Here is an 8,429-nt window from a genome sequence, read left to right on the forward strand (position 1 = left end):
AAGTCAAATATAATTAAGTTTATTTACAAATTTGATTAAGAAAAGAAGTTTGAAAATGCAATGGCATAAGGCCAAAGTTTCTAGCTTTTTGCAAAGTGGTCAAGGTTTAGAGCAAAACAAGTTCAAACAAAGAAGATTTTAAAAAGGGAGGGAGAGATTTTGAAATTTAAGAAATGGGGAGAATATGAAGAGACTAATCCTATGCACAAAATTAAAAGTTAAGAGTTGAAAAGATCTGACCAATGGGTAGCAATCCAATAGACAAGAATGTAAATAGAAACCCAAATTCCCTTGGACATTTAGAATCAAGCAACACACAAATGCACAATTATATCAATCTTGAAGAGCAAAGGCATCAAATAAAGATAGCCACATCCAAGGTTAGCCACTTCATGATCTTCTTCAAATTAGACCATGTAACAAATGATTTCCACAAGTCCCAGGTTTAAAATAACAGCTTCACAATGATCATGTTGTAGATGAACTCAAAGGGATCTTTAATGATGTATTAGATGAAGCTTCAAATTGCAATCACTTGGTTTCACAAAAGTTGGCATTGGCCAAGTCCTTTAGCATAGGAATGTTGCCTAAGTTCTAAGTCCATTTGTCCAAGATCAAGTCAACAGTCCACACAAAAGTTATTTAAGGTTTTTGTTCTTATTATGTACATTAATGGTCTAAGACCACACAAACAAACAAAATATACACAAGCAAGATATATCACACAATATGGTCCAAGTGGACAAAGTGAAAATTGCATAAACATAAACAATTAGAGTGGTATGAATAATGGCAAATGAATAAAGACTAAAATTAAATGACATTAAAGTAAATGGCTTGAAATTAAAAGTTAGTTGTTAATGAGTTAGAAGTTAGTATTGTTTTTCTTTTTCTTTTCATTTTAAGTCATTCTTTGGAGAATACTCAACCCACTTATCACAAGCATGGATCCTTGAGCCAAGACATCTTCCAAAGGAAGGAAAAAAGGCCAAGTTTCCACACAATACAATGAAAGAGGAGAGACTTACAATCTCACTAACTAGAATGCTATGCCTTTTTTGGTGTTAATGCATGTTACAGACATAGTATAATGGACTATGCTCATGAAACATACCACACACAAAAATGAATATGCAAAAGACGTGGCCTAATCTCATCCATACTTATGTTGATTTTTCAATCAACTAGCCTTAGGACTTTGAGATATCATAGGCCAAATGAGATGAATGCATAAATAAGGGGAGTGAGATGAAGAGGGAGGGGAATGGATCAAAACTCAAATTGGTCAAAGGAGAACTTTTACCAAGTTAATATCATCCATTCATTTTGGGAGATGGAATGTACATTCCATCAATCCTCTAAATCCAATGATATTAACCTGACAAAGTCAAATCAACCTTGACCAAGGCCCAACAACAAGAGTCAAACTCAAACAAATCAATCACAATTGGTCAACACAATTAATTGGCATTTATTCAAATTAAAAAGACTAAAATAGTATATTTAAATTAAATATGGTTTGTCAAATTCCTAAAAACTCATCAAAACACCAAAGAAATAGCCATGAGATTTATCATAGGTCAAACAAGGTCAAAGGACCTTGGAGAAAAAAATTCAGAATTTTTAAAGACTTAAAAGTATTTTTAAATAATTAAAAATAATCATAAAATCAATTAAATCATGAAAAATATTAATAATGATCCAAAAAATAATTTTAATTCAAAATATGAAAGAGGAAATTTTTTGAAATTTTTTGGTGAAACTCTCATATTTTTTGGATCAATATTAAAATTAATATGAAATAATGAAAATAAAAGAATTAAAATGAAAATCTAAAAATAGCAAAAAACGTGGACCACTTGATCTCCCTCATTAATTGAGGTGGCAGATAAAGTGGTGGAGAACACGCGTTCCATGGTACACGCTAGTCAACTCATCCACACGCCTGGTATTCATAATGAGCGCTTCAGATTAAAATGTTTTAAAACAAATCAATGGCTCTGAACACTTCCAGCTCATCGCCGGAGCCCAAAGTTCGGTCATCTTCTCCGGTGACCCTGGCCGGACTGGTTCGATCATCACCACATCAAAACTACAAAAGAGGACATGATCTGAAAGATAAAATGGTGTAGATCAAGAATATCACCTCAATTTGAACTAACTCCACATATATAGAAAGATATGAGGAGTTGAATTTTGAGGTGCATCAACTGAGTTGCTTCGATTTGACCTCTAAGCAACTCAATCTTCTTGCCTATATTGGTAGGACTTCATACAACCAAAGATCCAAGAGAATTGAGTAGAATTAAGTGAGAATCGAAGAGATGAAGTTTTATGAAAATTACCTTCAATGCTATGCAGTTCTTGATGTTGCTTGCTTCAAACACGATCTGATCACACTTGAGAAACTAATAGGAAGTGATTGGAGAGTTTGCAAGGTTGTGGATCCTAGAGTTCTTGAATCTCCAACAGTTGAGATTCAAACTCAAATTTCAAGTTGAAATTTCTCAGGTTTTCCTTTAGAATGAGAGGGTTTCAATGGGGGACAAAGCTGGCGCGCAAATTCTTCTTCAAATGAGCTCAGAAGCATTCTATTTATAGCCAAAGGGAATGATATTTGCACACTTCAAAATCTGTCCAAAATTGGCAATATGGATGACACGAGTGCATGGGCATGTACAGGCCCATGATGCAATGCATTAAGGTCCAAAATGATTCCAATTGAGGTTTGAATGAAGCTTGAATGGCAGGGCATTGTGAACTGAAGTTTGTGCAATTGATTCTTTACAATGATTCATCCCTGTTAAAGCCATGCGCAAACCTAGCAATCTTTATCCAACATGCATGAACTTGGGTTCTTTAGAAAGCTTGGATCAAGGGGAGCAAGTTTGATGTTGAACACTTTTTCATTTGGAGCTTGGAACATGGATAATTTTGAGGTGGAAGTTTGGAAATTTCAACATGTTAAAATTTTTTCTAAGTGTCAAGCCATATATCTCAATATTCCACCTTGCTTAACTTTTTATGTAAGCTTCAAATGTGAAAAGTGTCTTCATAAAAGTTATATCTATTTCAAAGACCTTCAAAATGGCCACCAATTTCATGTCATTTGGATTTAGAATAATAGAGTTATGCATTTTTGAAGTTTGGAAAAATCACTTGTTCAATGGTATAGGTAAAAAATGACCTATAATGTAACCTCATATCACATTCTCATAAAAGTTGAATTAGCTTTCACTCCAATCATCAAAGTTTAAGTAAACATCTTTAATTTGATTGTGCAACTTGGAAATATTTCATATCATAAAAATTGAGCAAGTTATGGCCTTAGGAAGTTGATTTTCAAATTAGGGTTTAGACAAAATGACCTATAATGTTTCAACATAGAAAATGATTTTCCAAGAAAAACTAGCTCTAGGTCTCAACATGAAAGTTGTTTGGAATATCATTTAGAGTAATTTTCATCTTGGAATCATTTTCATATGGTGAAAAGTGTAGGAGATAGGGTCTAGGGAGACCCAGTTTTGATCAGATGAATTCATCTGGCCAACCACCATCAACTTGCTAACCTTCAATTATTTGGACTTTCTTGGTTCATGGTGTTGGTGTAATCCCTAGAGGCCAATACTTTTGATACTTGTATCAAATTATTTATTAATAATAAAAGGCTTTTTTTATTATGTTTGTCTAATAAAGTCCTTAGAATAGATAGTCCGTTTAATGTATCAAGTGTGACTTAATCATGAGATCACATTAAACATAAGGACACTATTCTTAAAGTATCCATAATCGAGCTTTATTGTGAAGTGGGATAACATTAAAGCATTAAGACTATTATGTATATAGACTGATGATCACATCTCATGGATCATGGATAAGGAGTTATCAAGTCTTAAACATAGGTATGAATATTAAGAGTAATATTTATACTGGATTGACCCGCTATGAGAATACTATATTGAATGTTATGCAAAGTGTCATAAGTTATTCTCATGATGATAATGGTGTATACCACCCTTCAACCTGAAACCACTATGGACCCTAGATGTAGAGTCGAATGCCTTATTGCTGATCAAACATTGTCCGTAACTGGATGACCATAAAGACAGTTGATGGGTACTCCACGAAGTATGCTAAGGGACATGAGTGACCTAGATGGAATTTGGCCATCCTGTGTAACATGATAAATGTCTATGGGCCCAATATTGAACTGGACAAGGATGACACGGTCTATGCCTTGTGTTCAATATAGACATAAGGGCAAAAGGGTAATTGTATACATAAATATTATCACAGAAGGATTTGTCAGATCACATGACATTTTCGTGTCTTAGGTAGCAGTGATGTGTTTCTAGATACCGCTCACTGTTTATTATGTTAAATAGGTGATTTAATATAATTGCCAATGCCACGAAAACCTACAGGGTCACACACAAAAGGACGGATTGATGAGAGATAGAGTAACTAAGGAATACTGTAATGTACGGTGCACTTAAGTGAATTGCAGAACATCGTAAGGTACGGTGTACTTAAGTAGAATACGAAATATGGTAAGGTACCACACGCTTAAGTGATTTTGGCATATTATAAGATATGGGCCACATACACTTGAGTGGGCTTTTTAGCTTGCAGCCCACATAAGTGGTTCTATAAATAGAACACTTGTGTAGAAGCATTTGTGCTGTTGCAATTTCGTTTCTCTCTCTCTCTCTCTCTCTCTCTCTCACCCAGAGCCTTCATTCGTAGCAGCTAGCACTAAGATTGAAGGAATCCGTTCGTGTGGATTGAGTAGAGGCGTTGTCATCGGTCAACGTTCGTGATCGCTTCGTAGATCTGCATCAAAGGTTATAATTGCCACAAGAGGTAACGATTTTATCACTGATCATGCTCATTCGTAAGGATCACTAAAGGAGAAATTTTAAATTCCGTTGCGTTTTGGATCGCTTTTCTCCTTCAGTGGTATTAGAGCCACTTACGAAACCATGCATCTGATAGTTGTTTATTTTCTATATTTTCTGTATTAATATGATTAAAAGACAGAATGAATCAAAGAATAAACAAGTAATTAAATTTGGCATCATGTGTGTATGATTTGGATGATTGATGTTGACTATGCTTCGGAATCCGACATTAGTATGGTGAAGCAGCGATACATCGATCGTCCATAAGTTATGCAATTGAGATCGATCAAGTTATATATATGATATAAGTAATCCTGATGCAAAATATGGTATATATGATATACTGTTTCTGCTTCGTTTATTCAAACACTTAATGGTTGTTTTCCTTTGAGCGATCAATAGTCGCTTGCTTCTTGATCCGACATTAGTATGATGAAGCAATGACGTGTTGATCAATCATACTGAATTAACAATCGAGGTGTGTTTGACGGTCTGAAATTGGTGTATTAGGGTTAATGACGGCACAAGAGTTGTGTTGTCAAAGAGTTATGCGATTAGGGTTGTGATTGCGCAAGAGTTGTGCTTTAAAGTATCAAGTGCTGATCGGTCAGCAGAAACCCCGTCCCGCTGACTGGGCAGCGGACCCCCGACTAACTCTTCATAGTGTGATCGGTCGCCGAAATTTAATTTGGTTTTAATTAATTAAAAGAATTAAAATTAATAATAATAATTTTATTATTATTATTGTCTTGTGGTGATCGGTTATGGCATTAGTTTTCCTTTATTTTGTTTTGGGTTTTTAAAATACGACCTGCGTGTCGTGCCTCTCTTTTAATATCATAATGTAACTTCTTTTCTCATCTCACTCCCTTGTATTTAAAACAAGTTTCTTTTATGTAATGTAATGTTATGAAGAAAGAGAAGAATTCAATATCAAAGGAGGACAACCTTGAAGATCTTGCTTGGAAAAGCTTAGATCGTTATTAGGTTAGCTTAGGTTCTCTCATTGGCTTGGGAGAACAATTGCGCTAGGGGCCATAACTGTTTCATTATGTATCTTGATGCATGTGAATGTATGTTGATGCATGTGAAAGACGATTTATATGATAAATAAGCCGGTGAGATCAGAATAATTGCAAATTCCCTCAAATTAAATATTAAGTTTATGCTTTCCAAGTTTTAGCACTCATCAAGACTAGTATCGGATAATGTAGGTTTCGCCTACGCGAGGTGCATGTTCTATATTAGTAAGGTGCGATGGGATAATTGTAATATCCAATTGCTAAAACAATGGGTCAAACTTAACTAAACAAATTATAATAAGATTATATATGTTTAGAAGCAAGAGTTGGAAATGATCCATGTGATGGATTGGAATAAGGAGTTATTCACCCAACTAAAATATTCGAGAGTTGTATTAGATACAATTGGAAGGAGTTGCTACCTAAATAACCTGGTTTTGTGTAATCCGCCTACGCGAACTTAAAACAAAGTGAAATGTGGATCTCGACCCACTAGAAAATCTTCCAATGGGATTTTCCGAATCAAATGGTGAGAGTCATTTGTTTTGAATAAAATAGTGGGAGCATATTTAATTAAAGGCCTAATTAAATATGTTATTGATACTTATATTTTCATTATTTTCATATAGATTACCATGACAACAAACACCTCTAACAACATTTTGCGATCAATCCTTGACAAGGAAAATTTGTCTGGGACAAATTTTCTGGATTGGCACCGAAATCTGAGGATTGTCTTCAAACATGATAGAAAGATGTATGTCTTGGAGAAACCTGTTCCTGAAGAGGAACCTCCTAGTTCCGCACCTAAGGCAGAAAGAGATGCTTATAACAAGCATGTCAATGATGCCAATGAAACTGCTTGTCTCATGCTAGCTACCATGAACTCAGAGTTGCAAAAGCAACATGAGAACATGGCAGCGTTCGATATGATCGAACACCTGAAGATTCTTTATCAAGAGCAAGCAAGGCATGAAAGTCTTGAGGATAGATGAGGTGTAACTGAGTTGGAACCCGATGAGATCACAGTTTCACGTTGCCATTAGGATAGATTTTTTCCTTTTATGTGCAATCACCTCTTTCCAGGGTTTGCTTCCTGTGTGTTGCTCGGTTGTGAGCCATCTTTTATTCCAGTCAATAAAGTGCGTGTTCAGTCAAATAATTTTGTTTTTGTTTTCATTACCGTTTTGATTACGAAAACATCCATTCGTTTTGACAAGAATAGTTGCATTTTGAAACATAGAGGTCCCTTCCGATGCATGCTTATGAGGTTGAAATCTGGAAATCTTATTCGGAAGTTTGAGTGACTTAGGCGTTGAAATATCGGAACACCTGGGGCATACCTGGGGCACGCTTTTATCTAACAATCTCTGCTGCAGAGCCTGATCAGGGGCAAGAGATAGTTGAACGGTGAAAAGGCTCGTGACAGAGTTGTGACGGCAACCCAGGAGGATTAATCATCTTCAAAGTCTAAGGACTGGAAAGTTTGTATGAATCCCAGGGATTCGATCTTCGTGGGATGAATCAGAAGAGTCTAGGCGAGTCTGGGTGTTCTCAAAAGAGGAAAGCCGACACGGTGGGTGGACGATGGATGTCGCTGTTCGGCGACTCGACAGGTGTTCCGTGTCCAATAAGCTGTATTTCCCCGGTGGGTGTGAGAGGGTTACCTCCCTAACAGATTTGAGATCAGTGTCTCCTCAGCGAGCCTGAAGGTTACTGCCTTCCCAGTAGGGTTTATGTTGATGGTTTTCCCTCAGTGAGATCCCCAAGTAGATCGGGTTCGGAGAAAATCATCCCCAGTAGAGATAAGAATGGGTTGCCTCCCCTAGCGGGGTAATCTCCAAGCAGTTCGGGTTCGATGGAGTGCATCCTCAGCAAGGTTTGTCTTTCCCCAGCAGGGTGGAAGTTGACGTGATTATAAGATCCTCAGCACAGTTCCTGGAGTTCCCCGGTGTTTGTCTCTGGAGGAGACGTGTGTTTATGCATTCATCATTTAGATAAGCATAACATATTGCATCATTAGTGCATAGCATTTCCATGATCATGGGGCATTGTGTAAAACAAAAAAAACTCATGCATCAACATTGCAAACATGTCCATTAGCCCTAGGCCGTGGTGACCAGCCAAGATTGGGTTGTTGGAAAGAGTTTAACATCGCGCCATTGGATCGACTTCAGAATTGGGTTCATCAGCATGGTTGAAAAGTTGGTGTTTTCCCGACAAGTGACTCTTTAGTTGAGTGGGTATCCCCAGCAGTGTTACTCCCCGAAGTTGGCATCATTTTGCAAGCTTGGTTCAATTCCCCTAGCATAAGTGGGTGTGTCTGATCTCTCCATGTAGAGTCTACCCCTTAAGCAGAGAGTGTCTACCATTTCTTTCTGCGCTCCCCACTGAGTTATATCCTCGTGGATGACGGTTGTTTCTGTTCCCTCCCTAATGGGATGGGTTTTCCCTATTGAGTTCTTTCCTCATTAGGATGAGTCTTGATTCAGTTTGCCTTCTTGGA

The sequence above is a fragment of the Lathyrus oleraceus genome, chromosome 5, assembly GCF_024323335.1.
Source record: "Lathyrus oleraceus cultivar Zhongwan6 chromosome 5, CAAS_Psat_ZW6_1.0, whole genome shotgun sequence".
Taxonomy (NCBI): Eukaryota; Viridiplantae; Streptophyta; class Magnoliopsida; order Fabales; family Fabaceae; genus Lathyrus; species Lathyrus oleraceus.